The sequence below is a fragment of the Somniosus microcephalus genome, chromosome 19, assembly GCF_052327205.1.
Source record: "Somniosus microcephalus isolate GS21.2 chromosome 19, FLI_Smic_1.0, whole genome shotgun sequence".
Classification (NCBI taxonomy): domain Eukaryota; kingdom Metazoa; phylum Chordata; class Chondrichthyes; order Squaliformes; family Somniosidae; genus Somniosus; species Somniosus microcephalus.
Window position 1 is genome coordinate 9,390,026 of NC_141005.1, and position 16,869 is coordinate 9,406,894.

Consider the following 16,869-nt stretch of genomic DNA (forward strand, 5'->3'; position numbering starts at 1 on the left):
TGCAACATTTGACCCCTTGTGACCCCACCTCATTGTTCTTTGATGTAATGTTTTCCTGACTAACCTGTTTGGACACCATTTACACCTTTGATTGCTGTGATTATCTCTCTGCTGAGGTGTGATAAATGGCAGTTAGAAAGATTACCTGTAAACATCTGACATTATTCTCTGACTATATAAGCTGTGTCTTTATGCATCTCTCCACTTCACCTGACGAAGGAGCAGCGCTTCGAAAGCTTGTGATTTCAAATAAAGCTGTTGGACTATAACCTGGTGTTGTGTGACTTCTTACATTTGTCCACCCCAGTCCAACACCGGCATCTCCACACTAAGGATAAGGGGTAAGCCATTTAGGACTGAGATGAGGAAGAATGTCTTCACCCAGGGAGTGGTGAACCTGTGGAATTCTCTACCACAGAAAGCAGTTGAGGCCAATTCATTAAATATATTCAAGAAGGAGTTGGATATATTTCTTAAGGCTAAAGGGATCAAGGGATATGGGGAGAAAGCAGGGGCAGGGTACTGAATTTGGATGATCAGCCATGATCTCATTGAATGGCGGAGCAGGCTCGAGGGGCCGAATGGCCTACTCCTGCTCCTATCTTCTATGTTTCTATGTTGGTCCTGCTCTGTATATCAGGAAATAAAAGAAGTAAAGCATGGAAATTGCCCAGTCTGATTTTGAAAGACCATTTTATTATCTCAGCTGCTCAACCCCAAGTATTTCCTTTTATAAATAATCAATATTTAAGTCTTGATTGTAAATGTCTGTTTGTTTCTTCCAATATCTTTAAGAATAAATGGAATCGTTCTCGCTTGTGCCATTAGAATCTTATCCTCCCCATCTTCGCAATAGAGGTATCCAGACTGGTGGATCCCAACCAGATTCCCCTCCGAGTTAATGACCGGGGATCCAGATGATCCATGTTTGAAATACGTCCGATAAGTGATGACGTTATCGGAATATGAGCTTTGGAAGCTTTCCTCAGTGAATCGGTGCTTGCCGGTTAATTCAGCCTCGGCCTCTCCCTCTCTGCACTTCATCCGGTCACAGTCCGGGTTCCGACAGGCATGATTTAGGAAATTATCAAATAGGACCTTCCGTTGCTCCGCTGGGATTATTGGGATAGTACCCGCTTTTTTATCTCTGCCGCCAGGGCAACCTATGATACAAACTTGTCGGTCATTGGGCGTCCTGAGATCTGATCGAAAGAGGCAATTGAGTCTGGTCACGTTCCAATTCGAATAGATTATAGTCAAGTTCAGTCGAGGAGGCGACGATTGTCTTAAGTCTGAAACCGTTGATGTGATAATTATTCGTCAGGATAAGGATTCCAATTCCCAAAACTAACTCGGAATTTACGGAGTGCTTGGTCACCTTCGAGAACTTGGTAACAGGTCAGAAGGTGTTTGTTTACCATCAAATACAAAACAGGTTCCCCTGAACATATTGCTTTCATAATTATATATAAATCCCACGGAATTAGCAAATTGACGTATGAAATTAGTTATTTCCACTCGCACCTGTAAAGAAAGAAATCTGATAAGAACATAAGCAATAGGAGCAGGAGTCGGCCATTCGGCCCCTCGAGCCTGCTCCACCATTCAATGGGATCATGGCTGATCTTCGACCTCAACTCTACTTTCCCGCCCTATCCCCATATCCCTCGATTCCCCATGAGTCCAAAAATCTATCGATCTCGGTCTTGAATATGCTCAACGACTGAGCCTCCACAGCCCTCTGGGGCAGAGAATTCCAAAGATTCACCACCCTCTGAGTGAAGAAATTTCTCCTCATCTCAGTCCTAAATGGCCGACCCCTTATTTTGAGACTGTGATCCCTGGTTCTAGACTCCCTAGCCAGGGGAAACAGCCTCTCAGCATCTACCCTGTCAAGTCTCTTAACAATTTTATACGTTTCAATGAGATCACCTCTTATTCTTCTAAACTCTGGAGAATATGGCCTAGAAATTCAGTTGCTTGCGCCAGCCGGTAGCGCCTTAGGAGGAGGAGATGTTGGGCGCTAGGCGGCTAGCGGCCGGGCGCAGCGCGATCTGCGCCTCTCCCCAACTTCACTAGAGATTTAGCGTCGGCGCAAAGTCTTTGCGCGCGCTCAGCTGCGCGCGCAGATCCTGACATCATTTCATCGTGCAACGCCCTTTGTGCGCCCCAAACCGGAACTTCAGTGGCGCCGCCCTTCTTTGCGCCTGGCGCCCCCAGCGACTGGTAGAGGGGAACGGTTCCCAGTCACTGCGGGGTGCGGGGGGCGCTATTTAAAGGGGACTCCTCCTGCATTATAAGTGACAGCCATTTTGTGCCAATCCTTCTGTGTGAGAGACAAAGGCAGAGAGCTTTCTGCTTTGACTCAGCGCTCGCACAGGTACTTCTGGCTTCAGGCCAGAGCTTTGCACTTGGATTTCACTTTCAGTGCCATAGCCTTGAGTCGCCACATATACTGTAATGGGGGCTACAATGAGTGGAAAAGTTGGCTTTCTGCATTGCATTCAAAGGGATCAGAGACGCCGTGAGAGAGTGCCAGTCATGGCCAGACGGAGAAGGGCCAACAGGTGCCGGCACAGGAGGCCTTACCCACCCAGGGTATACCGCCAGCAGTTCTCATATCTGAACATGTCTGAGGAGCAATGTGTTCGGAGGCTGTGATTCAGAAGGGAGGTGGTCACTGAGATCTGCCACCTGCTTCGCAAAGATCTGCAGCCACATCTGAGGAGCAGGACGTCTCTGTCGGTGGTAGTGAAGGTGACGGTGGCTCTCAACTTCTATGCCACCGGCTCCTTCCAATCCGCTACTGGGGACATTGCCAACATCTCCCAGTTCGCGGTACATTGCTGCATCCGACAGGTGAACAATGCCCTTTTCAGAAGGAGACGTCAGTACATCTCCTTCCCCATGACCCTGGACAAGCAGCAAGAGCGTACAATGGGATTTGGAAGAATAGCGGGCTTCCCCATGGTCCAGGGCGTAGAACTGATGAACCAGCATTGGTCAGGCCTTGCTTCAGGGCTGCAGTGCGCAGGGCATGGCAGCCAGACAAGTCCACCCTGCCCCTTTAAGAGCTGACCGGCGCCAGAGTGTCTGCCGTCAATCAGCAACTCACCGCACCTGCGCTGCGCCCGCCCTCGGGGGTATCACCCCGGACCGCCGGCTTAGCGCCTAATGATAGTCGTGCATCGCCTGTTTTAGCGCAGCAGCAACCTCTTGGGCCGATGCGACTGAATATCGGCGAAGGTGGCGCGAACTTGCGCCGGGCGCAAACTTTAGCGGCCGCCCGACTGTAGCGCCCCGAACGTGGCTATACTGAATTTCTAGGCCTATGGGCCTAGTCTACTCAATCTCTCCTCATAGGACAATCCCCCCATCCCAGGAACCAGTCTGGTGAACCTTCGTTGCACTCCCTCTATGGCAAGTATATCCTTTCTTAGGTAAGGAGACCAAAACTGTACACAATACTCCAAATTTGGTCTCACCAAGACCCTATATAATTGCAGCAAGACTTCTTTACTCTTATACTCCAACCGCCTTGCAATAAAAGCAAACATACCATATGCTTTCCTAATTGCTTGCTATACCCACATGTTAACTTTCTGTGATTCGTGTACAAGGACACCCAAATCCCTTTGGATACCAACATTTACTAGTCTCTTACCTTTTATAAAATGTTCTGCTTTTTTATTCTTCCCACTAAAGTGAATAACCTCACACTTCCTCACATTATACTCCATCTGCCAACTACTTGCCCACTCACTTAGTCTATCTATATCCCTTTGCAACTTCTTTGTATCCTCCTCACAGCTTACTGTCCCATCTAACTTTGTAACATCAGCAAACTTGGATACATTACACTCAGTCCCCTCATCTAAATCATTGATATTGTAATGATATCAGCAAATAGAGATGGTATTTGCCTGTTCGATTATGATGCCTTAATAGCATGTTTGCAGGTATTGATTACTTATGCCTGACCAGCAGAGAGGTCATGTGACCGAGACAAGCAAGGCAGTCTAGTTTAGTTTCAGTTTCATTCTAGATGCATCACTAGCTTGATGTCTCCTGTAAATGCTGTTAGAAAGAGTTGAACAGACTTTAGATTAAAACTCATTCTCTTTCATAAATGTCTCGTCTTTGAACCCACAAAGAAATCAATACATGGTGTCAGAAGAGGATTGAAAGAGATGAAGAGAAAAAAAAATCTGAAGTTAAATCAGCTCTCCACAAATTAGCAAGCCAAAAGAGAACATCGTTGCTTACCATTGGAGAATAGCAAACGAAGTGAAAAAATGGAAGGATTACACCCACCGGCGACGCTTCAGTTAACAGGTAATGTGGCTGAAAATTAGAGGAGATTCAAACAACGTGTGGGGTTGTATTTAGCGGCAATCGGAGCTGACGAGAAAAGTAATAAAAGGAAACCGTCACTGTTCTTACATGTCGTGGGTGATGAAGCGCTGGAGGTGTATAATAACTTTACATTCGTTGCTAATGGAGACAAAATGAAACTAGATAAAATAATGGAACAGTTTGAGGCCTACTGCATACCTAAACGTAACATGACGTTTGAGAGGCACAGATTTTTCACATGTGTACAGAAAATGGGTGAGACTATTGATCAGTATGTGACTGAACTGAGAAACAGAAGCAAATCATGTGAATTTGGGGGACTGACAGACTCGCTGATCAAAGACAGACTGGTGTGTGGCATTCCAGATAATGGTCTAAGGGAAAGACTGCTAAGAGAGCAAGATCTAGACCTGGGAAAAGCCATAGCACTGTGTAGGGCTACAGAAACTGTGAAGTCGCAGGCAAAGGGGCTGTTCAGTGACAATAGCTGCAACGTGGATGCAGTGAGAAAGAACGGATACAAACCGTTTAACAAAACGAGCGCCAATGTGAAAAAAGAGGCGTGGCCAGCGAACGAAAATGAAAGAGACAATCGGAAGTCATGTACTCGATGCGGTACACAGCATACACCAAAAAAGTGTCCAGTATATGGTAAAAAATGCAATAGTTGCAACAAAAACAACCATTATGCCCGTTGCTGCAAGAACCAAGTGCAACAAAGCAAGGTCCGTGCAGTAGATGAAAGCGACATAGAGGAGTTCAATGTAGATGTTGTGTCTGAAAACAAAGAAGAAGAAAGAGACTGGATGTTGACACTAAAAGTGAATGACATACACATTCCATTTAAATTGGATACTGGAGCACAAGTTAATGTGATATCAGAGACTGATTTTAAGAAAATTAGACCCAGACCAAAGATACATGGAATCAAAGTGAAAGTGACAGGATACACAGGTACTGATATACCAGTGAAAGGAAGATGCATTGTCAAAGTAACACACAAGGACAGAGAGCACACGTTAGCATTAATCGTGGTGCCAAAGGATGTGCAAGCCATACTAGGTTTAAAAGCCTGTGAGAGACTGAACCTGGTAAAGAGAGTCCTCGTTGTGGAAAGCGAAGGAGAGACAGTCTATGATGAACTGAATGTTGCGTACACACTGGGTAAGCTGATGTATACAGCAGACACGTTGTCCAGAGCTGTTGACCCAGGAGAGCCCGCAAACACAGTGAAAAGACTGATGTACAAGGCAAAAGACAGTGGAACTGACTTCTACCAGAGCATGCTTGTATGCCGCACAACGCCGCTCGAGTGTGGTATGTCACCAGCCCAACTCCTGATGGGACGTCGGCTAAGGTCAAACCTACCCATCTCGGAGGACCTCCTGAAAACAAAAGAGGGGGAGAAAGTGAGGAAGTTCAAAGAACAACAGAAAGAAAAGCAAAAGTACTACTATGACAGAGGAACACAAAACCTACCTGAACTCCACACTGGTGACCAAGTAAGGTTGAAAGACAAAACAAACACATGGACTCAGAAGGGAACTGTCCTGAGTGAAGTTCAACCAAGATCATACACCATTCAGACAGATGAGGGTGCTGTTCTGAGAAGAAATCGTCGAGATCTTCTCATGGGACCAGCCACAGCAGGTCAAGAGACTGATACTGTTGAACAACCTGATCACACAGCTGAGAACCAATCATCTGAGGCAACAACTCAGATTCAAGGACAATCAATCAGAAAATCCTCAAGACACGTGAAGCCTCCTGAGAGACTCATTGAGCAAATTTAAGGACTATTGTTATAGAAGGAAGTAATGTTATCTTATTCTTTCTTCAAGTTCTAGTGTATTTACATATTTCATGTGAACACACAAAGCAAGGTTAAAAAACCTTGATCATGATAATGATAATGTAAGTTCATTAAGTGTTACAGTTAAAATGCAGATTAATACAAAGAAAACATGTTGTTAGTTAAAAGTAAAATACTTTTGTTTTAAGGAAAGGAGATGTAATGATATCAGCAAATAGAGATGGTATTTGCCTGTTCGATTATGATGCCTTAATAGCATGTTTGCAGGTATTGATTACTTATGCCTGACCAGCAGAGAGGTCATGTGACCGAGACAAGCAAGGCAGTCTAGTTTAGTTTCAGTTTCGTTCTAGATGCATCACTAGCTTGATGTCTCCAACGAGAAAGAGTTGAACAGACTTTAGATTAAAACTCATTCTCTTTCATAAATGTCTCGTCTTTGAACCCACAAAGAAATCAATACAGATATCAATTGTAAATAGCTGAGGTCCAAGCACTGAACCTTGCTCTCATCCTTTCTCTCTCCCTCCTTTCTTGAACAGCAGGGTTACATTTGCTACCTTCCAATCCACGGGGACCGTTCTAGAATCGAGGGAATTGTGGAAGATCAAAACTGATTGTACAAATTGAACTAGAAGGGGAAGTGTGAGGTGAGCTGACCCTTCGGGACACAGATAGTCACTCAGGTCGCTGGGCACGGGTCACATCTTCTATCCTAGCCCAGTGACCCATTCTTCAACTGGGGGCCAAAGATAGGAGATTCGCACCCCCCCCACCGCAAAACACACCCGCACAAGCACCCACACACACACATCCAAACATTCATACTCCCGATCCAGCTGACCTTTGCTCTGTATTCTGCTAATGGCGCAATGGGGATAAGCTTGGTGGGAAACTGGTTCTGTGTGAGTGTCACTCGTTTGGGTGTGGAGCTGACCACAAAAAAATTCCTGTATGTTGGAGTGAAAGGAATCACACCTGGTCAGCCGCCATTGCAAAAGGACGTGTGACGCGTCACGTGTAGTGTGTGGCGTGTGATGTGTGGCATGTGGCGTGGGCGTGTCACTTGTGGCGTGTCACGTGTGGCCTGTGGCGTGTGCCACCTGTCGCAGCAACAAATTCATCTACTGCTGCCAATGACAGGGATTCGCCTTCAGATTTGTGTCAAACCAACGTGCTTACTTGGAGGACATAAACAGACTGGTGAAATGGGCAGATACATGGCAGATGCAGTTTAATGCAGAGAAGTGTGAAGTGATTCATTTTTGGTAGGAAGAATGAGGAGCGGCAACGTAAACTAAACAGTAGAATTTTAAAGGGGGTGCAGAAGCGGAGAAACCTGCGGGTATATGTGCACAAGTCTTTGATATGGCAGGACAAGTTGGGAAGGCTGTTAAAAAAAGGCAGCGGAATCCATGGCTTTATTAATAGAGACACAGAGTACCAAAGCAAGGAAGTTATGACGCTTTATTAATCACTGCTTAGGCCCCAGCTGGAGTATTGTGTCCAATTCTGGGCACCGCACTTTAGGAAGGATGTCAAGGCCTTGGAGAGGGTGCAGAGGAGATTGACCAGAATGGTACCAGGGATGCAGGACTTCAGTTATGTGGAGAATCTATGATTGTTCTCCTTTGAGCAGAGACGGTTAAGGGGAGATTTAATAGAGGCGTTCAAAATCATAAAGGGTTTTGAGAGAGTAAATAAGGAAACTGTTTCAAACAACAACAGCAACAAAACTTGTATTTATATAGCGCCTATAACATCATAAAACGTCTCAAGATGCTTCACAGGAGCGATTAGCAAACAAAATTTGACACCGAGCCACATAAGGAGATATTAGGGCAGATGAGCTTTTAAGGAGTGTCTTAAAGGAGGAACGAGAGGTAGAGAGGTGGAAAGGTTTAGAGAGAGAATTCCAGAGCTCAGGGTCCAGGCAGCTGAAGGCACGGCCGCCGATGGTGGAGCGATTAAAATGGATGCTCAAGAGGCCCAAATAGAAGAGTGTAGATATCTCAGAGGTATGTGGGGCTGGAGGAGATTACAGAGAAAAGAAGGAGTGAGACCATGGAGGGATTTGAAAACAAGGATGTGAATTTAAAAATTGAGGCACTGCTTAACTGGGAGCCAATGTAGGTCAGCGAGCACAGGGTTGATGGGTGAGCGGGACTTGGTGCGAGTTAGGACACGGGCAGTCGAGCTTTGGATGACCTCAAGTTTACAGAGGGTGTATTGTGGAAGGCCGGCCACATGTGACTTGGAATAGTCGAGTCTGGCTGCAACAAAGGCCTGGATGAGATTATCAGCAGCGGAGGAGCTGAGGCAGGGGCGGAGACGGGCAATGTTACAGAGGTGGAAATAGGCGGTCTTAGTTATGCCACGGATATGTGATCAGAAGCTCATTTCAGGGCCAAATATGACACCAAGGTTGCGAACAGTGTGGTTCAGCCTCAGACAGATGTTAGGGAGAGGGATGGAGTCGGTGGCTGGGGAACGGAGTTTGTTGAGGATAGTGAAAACAATGGCTTCGGTCTTCCCAATATTTAATTGGAGGAAATTTCTGCTCATCCAGAACTGGATGTCGGACAAGCAGTCTGACAATTTAGAGACTGTGGAGGGGTTGAGAGAAGTGGTAGTGAGGTAGAGCTGGGTGTCGTCAGCGTACATGTGGAAACTGACACTGTGTTTTCGGATGATGTCACCAAGGGGCAACATGTAGATGAGAAATAGGAGGGGGCCAAGGATAGATCCTTGGGGGACACCAGAGGTAACGATGCGGGGGCGGGAGAGAAGCCATTGCAGGTGATTCTCTGGCCTCGATTAGATAGATCAGAATGGAACCAGGCGAGTGCAGTCCCACCCAACTGGACGACGGGGGAGAGGCGTTGGACAAGTCAAGAAGGACAAGGAGAGATAGTTTACCTTTGTCACAGTCACAAAGGATGTCATTCGTGATTTTGATGAGAGACGTTTCGGTACTGTGGCAAGGGCGGAAACCTGATTGGAGCGATTCAAACATGGAATTGCGGGAAAGATGGAGACGGATTTGGGAGGCGACAACACGTTCAAGGACTTTGGAGAGGAAGGGGAGGTTAGAGATGGGGCGGTAGTTTGCAAGTAATGTTTCCGTGGCTGCGCAGCAGTCTTGAAGTCCCGCGCAGCCGGCTCACCGGCTTTTAAATAGAAAAACCGCACACGTGCGGAATCTTGAATGGGCCGCGCGGTGTGTTAAAGGGGCCGCTCGGACCAAAGAAATTAGAGCGAACATTGTTTGCAATGACAGAGGGGGTCAAGGGTTGTTTTTTTGAGAAGGGTGATGACTGCAGATTTGAGGGAGAGGGGGACAGTATGTGAGGAGAGAGAACCGTTAACAATGTCAGCTAACATGGGAGCCAGAAAAGGAAGTTGGGTGGTCAGCAGTTTATTGGGAAAAGGGTTGAGGGAGTGGGAGGTGGGTCTCATGGACAAGATGAGCACAGAGAGGTCATGAGGGGAGATCGGAGAGAAACTGGAGAAAGATGCGAGTTCAGGGCTAGGGCAGGGGGCCACCTTAAGAGGAAGCTTTGCCCAGTGGGCTAGGGGAAGGAAGGGAAGTGGCAGAGGCAGCTGAACGGATGGTCTCAATCTTAGAGACAAAGAAGTCCATGAGCTCCTCACACTTGTTGTCAGAGGTGGAGGAGACAGGGGAGAGGGGTTTAAGAAGGTGTTCAGTACAGTAAAGAAGCCGGGGTTATTCTTTGCATTCCAGGATGATTCTGGAATAGTGAGCAATTTTGGCAGACGAGAGCAGGGCCCGATAATTCTTTATGTGGTCCAGCCAGATCTGGTGGTGAATGGCTAAACCAGTTGTCCGCCATATCCGTTCAAGTCTGCGCCCCTTGGACTTGAGGGAGCAAAGATGAGGGCCGTACCAGGGGGACCGGCCGGGGTGAGCGAGAGTAATTGGTTTAATAGAGACTAGGGCATCAAAGGTGGTGGTGAGGGTGTGGTTGAACAGATCGGTAGCTGCAGAAACGTTCTGGTGATTTGAGAGCCAAAGGCTAGACAGTTAAAATGGCAAGGTCGAGGGGGTGGCCGTGAATATGGGTTGGGGAGTTTACATGGAGGGAGAGATTAAGGAAGGATAGGAGGCTAGTGTGCTCAGAGGAGAGAGAGCATGATGAATTGAGATGGAGGTTGAAATCACCGAGGATGGGAATTCGCTCGGTGCAGAGGCTGAGGGAGGAGAACAGTGAAGATACCTCGGTGAGAAAACTTTTATGGTACTTGGGTGGACGGTAGAGAATGAGGACCTTAAATGAGAGGTGAGAGGGGCGGAATAAGGTGAGATGCTGAAAGGAGGAGAAACTGCTGGAGGAATAGGGGGACAGACCAAGGTGTGATTTGGTGATGAGAGCCACACCGACACCATGGCAGTCTGAGCGGGGCAAGTGGTGGAAGGTCTAGCCAGGTGGGAGGCTTCAGTTAAGGGTAAGGTGTCATCACCCCTCAACCAAGTTTCCGTCAGGGCCATGATTTGGATGCAGTCATCCACAATAAGCTCATGGATGGCAAGGGCCTTGTTCACAAGTGAACGGACATTCTGGAGGGAGATGCGGAGAGGGTCAGTGATGGCTGCCCCGCTGCCAGCGTCCACAGGGTCAGCGCTGGGGGGGGCGGGGGTGGGAGTTGGATGGGGAGGAGATTGGCAAGATTAGCCCCCAGTGGGCGAGCTGGGCGGGAAGGTCGGCGAGAGAGTAGGATGGGACAGTTGGGGTTGCTGCTCGTGAGGAGGCAGCGACGAGTGCCTCGATGGGCCCTTCGTAGGATGCCAAGAGAGGCGCAGAGGAAAGCTGTGGGCTTATCAAAGAGGGAGTCAAGCCTGGGATGGCAGCAGGAGAGGAGGAAGGCCGAAGAGTACTGAAGGGTTCGGGCAGGAGGGTCGGTAACCAGAGGACACAGATTTAAGATAATCGGCAAAAGAGCCAGAGGCGACATGAGGAAACATTGCTTTTACACAGCGAGTTGCTGTGATCTGGAATGTGCTGCCTGTCCGAATGGCCTCCTTCTACTGGAATATAATGGGGAGAAATGTGAAGTTATCCACTTTGGTAGGAAAAATAGAAAAGCACAATATGTTTTAAATGGTGAGAGATTGGGAAATGTTGGTATTCAGAAGGACCTGGGTGTCCTTGTACACAAATCACAGAATATTAACATGCAGCTACAGCAAGCAATTAGGAAAGTAAGTGATACGCTAGCCTTTATTACAAAGGGATTGGAGAATAAGAGTAAAGACATCTTACTGCAATTATATAGGGCCCTGGTGAGATCACACCCGGAGTACTGTGTACAGTTTTGGTCTCCTTACCTAAGGAAGGATATACTTGCCACAGAGGGAGTGCAACGAAGGTTCACCAGACTGATTCCTGGGATGGGGGGATTGTCCTATGAGGAGAGATTGAGTAGACTAGGCCTATATTTCCTAGAGTTTAGAAGGGTGGGAGGTGGTCTCATTAAAACGTATAAAATTCTGAGGGAGATTGACAGGGTAGATGCAGGGAGGGTGTTTCCCCCTGGCTGGGGAGTCTAGAACCAGGGGTCACAGTCTCCGAATAAGGGGTTGGCCATTTAGGACTGAGATGAGGAGAAATTTCTTCACTCAGAGGGTGGTGAATCTTTGGAATTCTCTACCCAGAGGGCTGTGAATGCTCAGTCGTTGAGTATATTCGATAGAGATCGATCGACTTTTGGACTCTAAGGCTACCACCGTCGGAAGGTCCTGAAGGCCAAGGGGTCGGCGGTCGCAGAGACTGACCAGCCGGACAGGGCCTGCCTCGGCAAACTGGCCGGCGACACCTCCAGCAACGACCTGCTCCCTAGCAACGAGACCGCGGCCTAGTCGGCCGGGAGCCTGACCGTCCCATTCTGAACCGTTATTGAACCACGGAACCTCGAAACTTGGCCCCCCCTTTTTGCCCTTCTCCCCCTCCGCCCCCCCCACGCGAAGCACGCGTGTGAGGAGCCACACGCCTCTATGCCCGCTTTCCGTTGCCATGCAGACCGGGGGGGGAGTGGTTGCCGGGCAGCTTTATTTTCGCTGCCTTTGTAAATAGGCCTCCTCTTTTTTTGCTTCCGGAGGGGGTTTTTAATCCTGCTTTATTTTTTTAAAGCAAGCACAGGAAAAGGAAATCAATTCAATTTTAATATTTTTATTAATATTGTTCTACCTATAAATAGATATATTTTTGGCAACAGCAAAAATGCTAAGAATTTTGAAGCTCGTGTGAATAGACATTGTTTCCGTGCCGCCCCCCCACCCCCGTCCCTGTGTCCTTGTTTCTGTTTTAAGTTCTCGTTTTTTTTTCCTGTGACACTTATTTATTCTGCTCGATGGAAGGAGAAAGAATATATAACAGGGTCAACCAAGGGGATGTTGGGTGGGCAGTTAGGGATTATTAAAGGGAAAGTTACCTCAGGGAGAATTATTACCCGTCCCCTGGTGCTGTGCTCCCCACCCCCCGCCACCCCCCAAAGAGGTAATGAGAAGAGGAGTCGAATGCTTTGAGATGGGTGGGTGCACGCTTGCCTAGAGTATGGTGGCCATCTTGTCCCAGGGGACGTGTACTGCAGTGGGCCCCACCGAATAGGACTGTTTACCCTAAGTGTGTCTGTGTGTGTGTGTGTGGGGGTGGGTGGGGCGGGGGTGGGGGGTTGGGACTAGTTTTGGTTTTTAACCTCTTTAAATATCCCGGGCCCAGTTGTGAGGGAATTGGGCTCAATCCCCGGGTCGTTCACCGCGCGATTCGATTCGGCGACATTGCCCAAGGGATGCTTGGCGCTGCGTTCTGTAGGCCCGGTGCTCCGGGTTCTGTGGGCCTGGGACTCCGGGTTATGTGGGCCTGGGACTCCGGGTTCTGTGGGCCTGGGGCTCCGGGTTATGTGGGCCTGGGGCTCTGGGTTATGTGGGCCTGGGGCTCCGGGTTCTGTGGGCCTGGGGCTCCGGGTTCTGTGGGCCTGGGGCTGCGGGTTCTGTGGGCCTGAGGCTCCGGGTTCTGTGGGCCTGGTGCTCCGGGTTATGTTGGGCTGGGGCTCCGGGTTCTGTGGCCCTGGTGCTCCGGGTTATGTTGGGCTGGGGCTCCGGGTTCTGTGGGCCTGGGACTCCGGGTTATGTTGGGCTGGGGCTCCGGGTTCTGTGGCCCTGGTGCTCCGGGTTATGTTGGGCTGGGGCTCCGGGTTCTGTGGGCCTGGTGCTCCGGGTTCTGTGGGCCTGGGGCTCCGGGTTCTGTGGGCCTGGTGCTCCGGGTTCTGTGGGCCTGGGACTCCGGGTTATGTTGGGCTGGGGCTCCGGGTTCTGTGGGCCTGGTGCTCCGGGTTCTGTGGGCCTGGGGCTCCGGGTTCTGTGGGCCTGGTGCTCCAGGTTCTGTGGGCCTGGGACTCCGGGTTCTGTGGGCCTGGGACTCCGGGTTATGTTGGGCTGGGGCTCCGGGTTCTGTGGGCCTGGGACTCCGGGTTATGTTGGGCTGGGGCTCCGGGTTCTGTGGGCCTGGTGCTCCGGGTTCTGTGGGTCTGGGTTCTGTGGGCCTGGGACTCCGGGTTATGTTGGGCTGGGGCTCGGGGTTCCCTCACACACACTCACACACTCAAACACACCACCACACTCACACTCCCCCCACACACACACTCACACACACACTCTCACTCACACTCACTCACACTCACTCACACTCACACACCCTCACACATACTCACACACACTCACTCACACACACACACTCTCACACTCACTCACACTCATACACCCTCACACATACTTACACACCCTCACACATACTCACACACACTCACTCACACACACACACTCTTACACTCACTCACACACTCACACACACTCACTCACTCACACTCACACACACTCACACACACACTCACTCTCACACACACACTCTCACACTCACTCACACACACACACTCTCACACTCACTCACACACTCACACACTCTCACTCACACTCACACACACACTCACACACTCACACACACACTCACACACACACTCACTCTCACACACACTCACACACACACTCACTCACACGCACACACACTCACACACACACACTCACTCACACACACACACTCACTCACACACACACTCTCACACACACTCACTCACACACACACATACTCTCACACACACTCACTCACACACACACTCACTCACACACACACTCTCACACTCACTCACACACACTCACTCACACACACACTCTCACACACACACACACTCTCACACACACTCACTCACAATCACACACACTCACACACACACACACACTCTCACACTCACTCACACACACACACTCACTCACACACACTCACTCACACACACACACTCTCACACTCACACACACACACACACACACACACTCCCACACTCACTCACACACACACACTCACTCACACACATACACACTCACACACACACACTCACTCACTCATGTATTGATTTCTTTGTGGGTTCAATGACGAGACATTTATGAAAGAGAATGTCTTTTAATCTAAAGTCTGTTCAACTCTTTATACAGCATTTACAGGAGACATCATGCTAGTGATGCATCTAGAACGAAACTGAAACTCAACCCAACTGCTTGTCTCTCACATGACCTCTGCTGGTCAGGCATAAGTAATCAATACATGCAAACATGCTGGTAAGGCATCATAATCAAACAGGCAAATAACATCACTATTTGCTGATATCATTACATCTCCTTTTCTTAAAACAAAAGTATTTTACTTTTAACTAACAACATGTTTTCTTTGTATTAATCTGCATTTTAACTGTAACACTTAATGAACTTACATTATCATTATCATGATCAAGGTTTTTTAACCTTGCTTTGTGTGTTCACATGAAATATGTCAATACACTAGAACTTGAAGAAAGAATAAGATAACATTACTTCCTTCTATAATAATAGTCCTTAAATTTGCTCAATGAGTCTCTCAGGAGGCTTCACGTGTCTTGAGGATTTTCTGATTGCTTGTCCTTGAATCTGAGTTGTTGCCTCAGATGATTGATTCTCAGCTGTGTGATCAGGTTGTTCAACAGTATCAGTCTTTTGACTTGCTGTGTCTGGTCCCATGAGAAGATCTCGACGATTTCTTCTCAGAACAGCACCCTCATCTGTCTGAATGGTGTATGATCTTGGTTGAACTTCACTCAGGACAGTTCCCTTCTGAGTCCATGTGTTTGTTTTGTCTTTCAACCTTACTTGGTCACCAGTGTGGAGTTCAGGTAGGTTTTGTGTTCCTCTGTCATAGTAGTACTTTTGCTTTTCTTTCTGTTGTTCTTTGAACTTCCTCACTTTCTCCCCCTCTTTTGTTTTCAGGAGGTTCTCCAGGATGGGTAGGTTTGACCTTAGCCGACGTCCCATAAGGAGTTGGGCTGGTGACTTACCACACTCGAGCGGCTTTGTGCGGTATACAAGCATGCTCTGGTAGAAGTCAGTTCCACTGTCTTTTGCCTTGTACATCAGTCTTTTCACTGTCTGGACCGATTTTTCCACTAGTCCATTGGACTGTGGATAGTGAGGACTTGACGTTGTGTGGACAAAGTCCCACTCTTTGGCAAAGTGTCGGAAACTTGCATTGTAAAACTGGGGTCCGTTGTCTGGAGAATATGGCTTTCATACATGTTATCACAGCATCTGCAGTGGTGGTGTACAGTCTACAAACCTCTGGATATAGGGAGTAATAGTCTGTGACTACAAGATAGTCCTTCCCTTGACATACGAATAGGTCAGCGCCTACCTTCTGGTAAGGTCTGTCTGGTGCTGGGTGTGGCTTTAGTGGTTCTACCAGATTGCTTGCTCGATATTTCAGGCATATTGTGCAGTTTGACACCTCATTTGTCACATCTTGGTTGATGCGTGGCCAGTACATCACCTCTCGTGCTCTTTTCTTACACTTTTCGATTCCCAGATGTCCTCCATGGATCCTTTTTAGCATCTCTTTTCTCAGACTCTTTGGGATAACTATTTTACTTCCTTTGTAGATGATGTCTTCGCCCACTGATAGTTCCGCCCTGCAGTTCCAGTACTCTGCTATGTCAGGTGAGCAGTCTTGCTTCATGTTGGGCCATCCATCCAAGATGCTTTTTCTCAGTCGTCTCATTGTTTCATCTTTGTTTGTCTCAGTCTTTATGAGCTCCATTTTTGCATCTGCTATGGGCAGTGCACTTGTGATCATGACCATGTAGGCGTTCACTTTTTCATCCATTGTGGTGTTTGCGGGCTCACTTGGGTCAACAGCTCTGGACAACGTGTCTGCTGTATACATAAGCTTACCCGGTGTGTACGCAACATTCAGTGTATAGCGTTGCAGCCTGATCATCATTCTTTGTATTCTAAGCGGACAGCTATTTAGTGGCTTTTGGAACAATGCAATCAAGGGCTTATGGCCAGTCTCTACACTGATTGCTCGTCCTGCCACAAACTGGTGAAATCTTTCACAGGCATATGTGATGCTGAGCAGCTCCTTTTCTATTTGAGCATATCGCGTCTCCGCGTCTGTCATTGAGCACGATGCATATGCAATAGGTTGCCAGTAGTCATATTTTTGCAGAAGAACGGCACCGAGCCCACTCTGTGATGCATCTGATGATATCTTGATGGGTCTCGCTGGGTCATAAAACCTCAGAACTGGTTCCTCTGTGAGCAGTTTCTT

The 16,869-nt window shown here is 48.2% G+C and overlaps 1 pseudogene; it reads right to left on the reverse strand.

The window, feature by feature from the left end:
* Positions 1–735: 735 nt before the first annotated feature.
* LOC147103538 (serine protease FAM111A-like) overlaps positions 736–16,869 on the reverse strand; it is a 96,774-nt pseudogene continuing 80,640 nt past the window's right edge.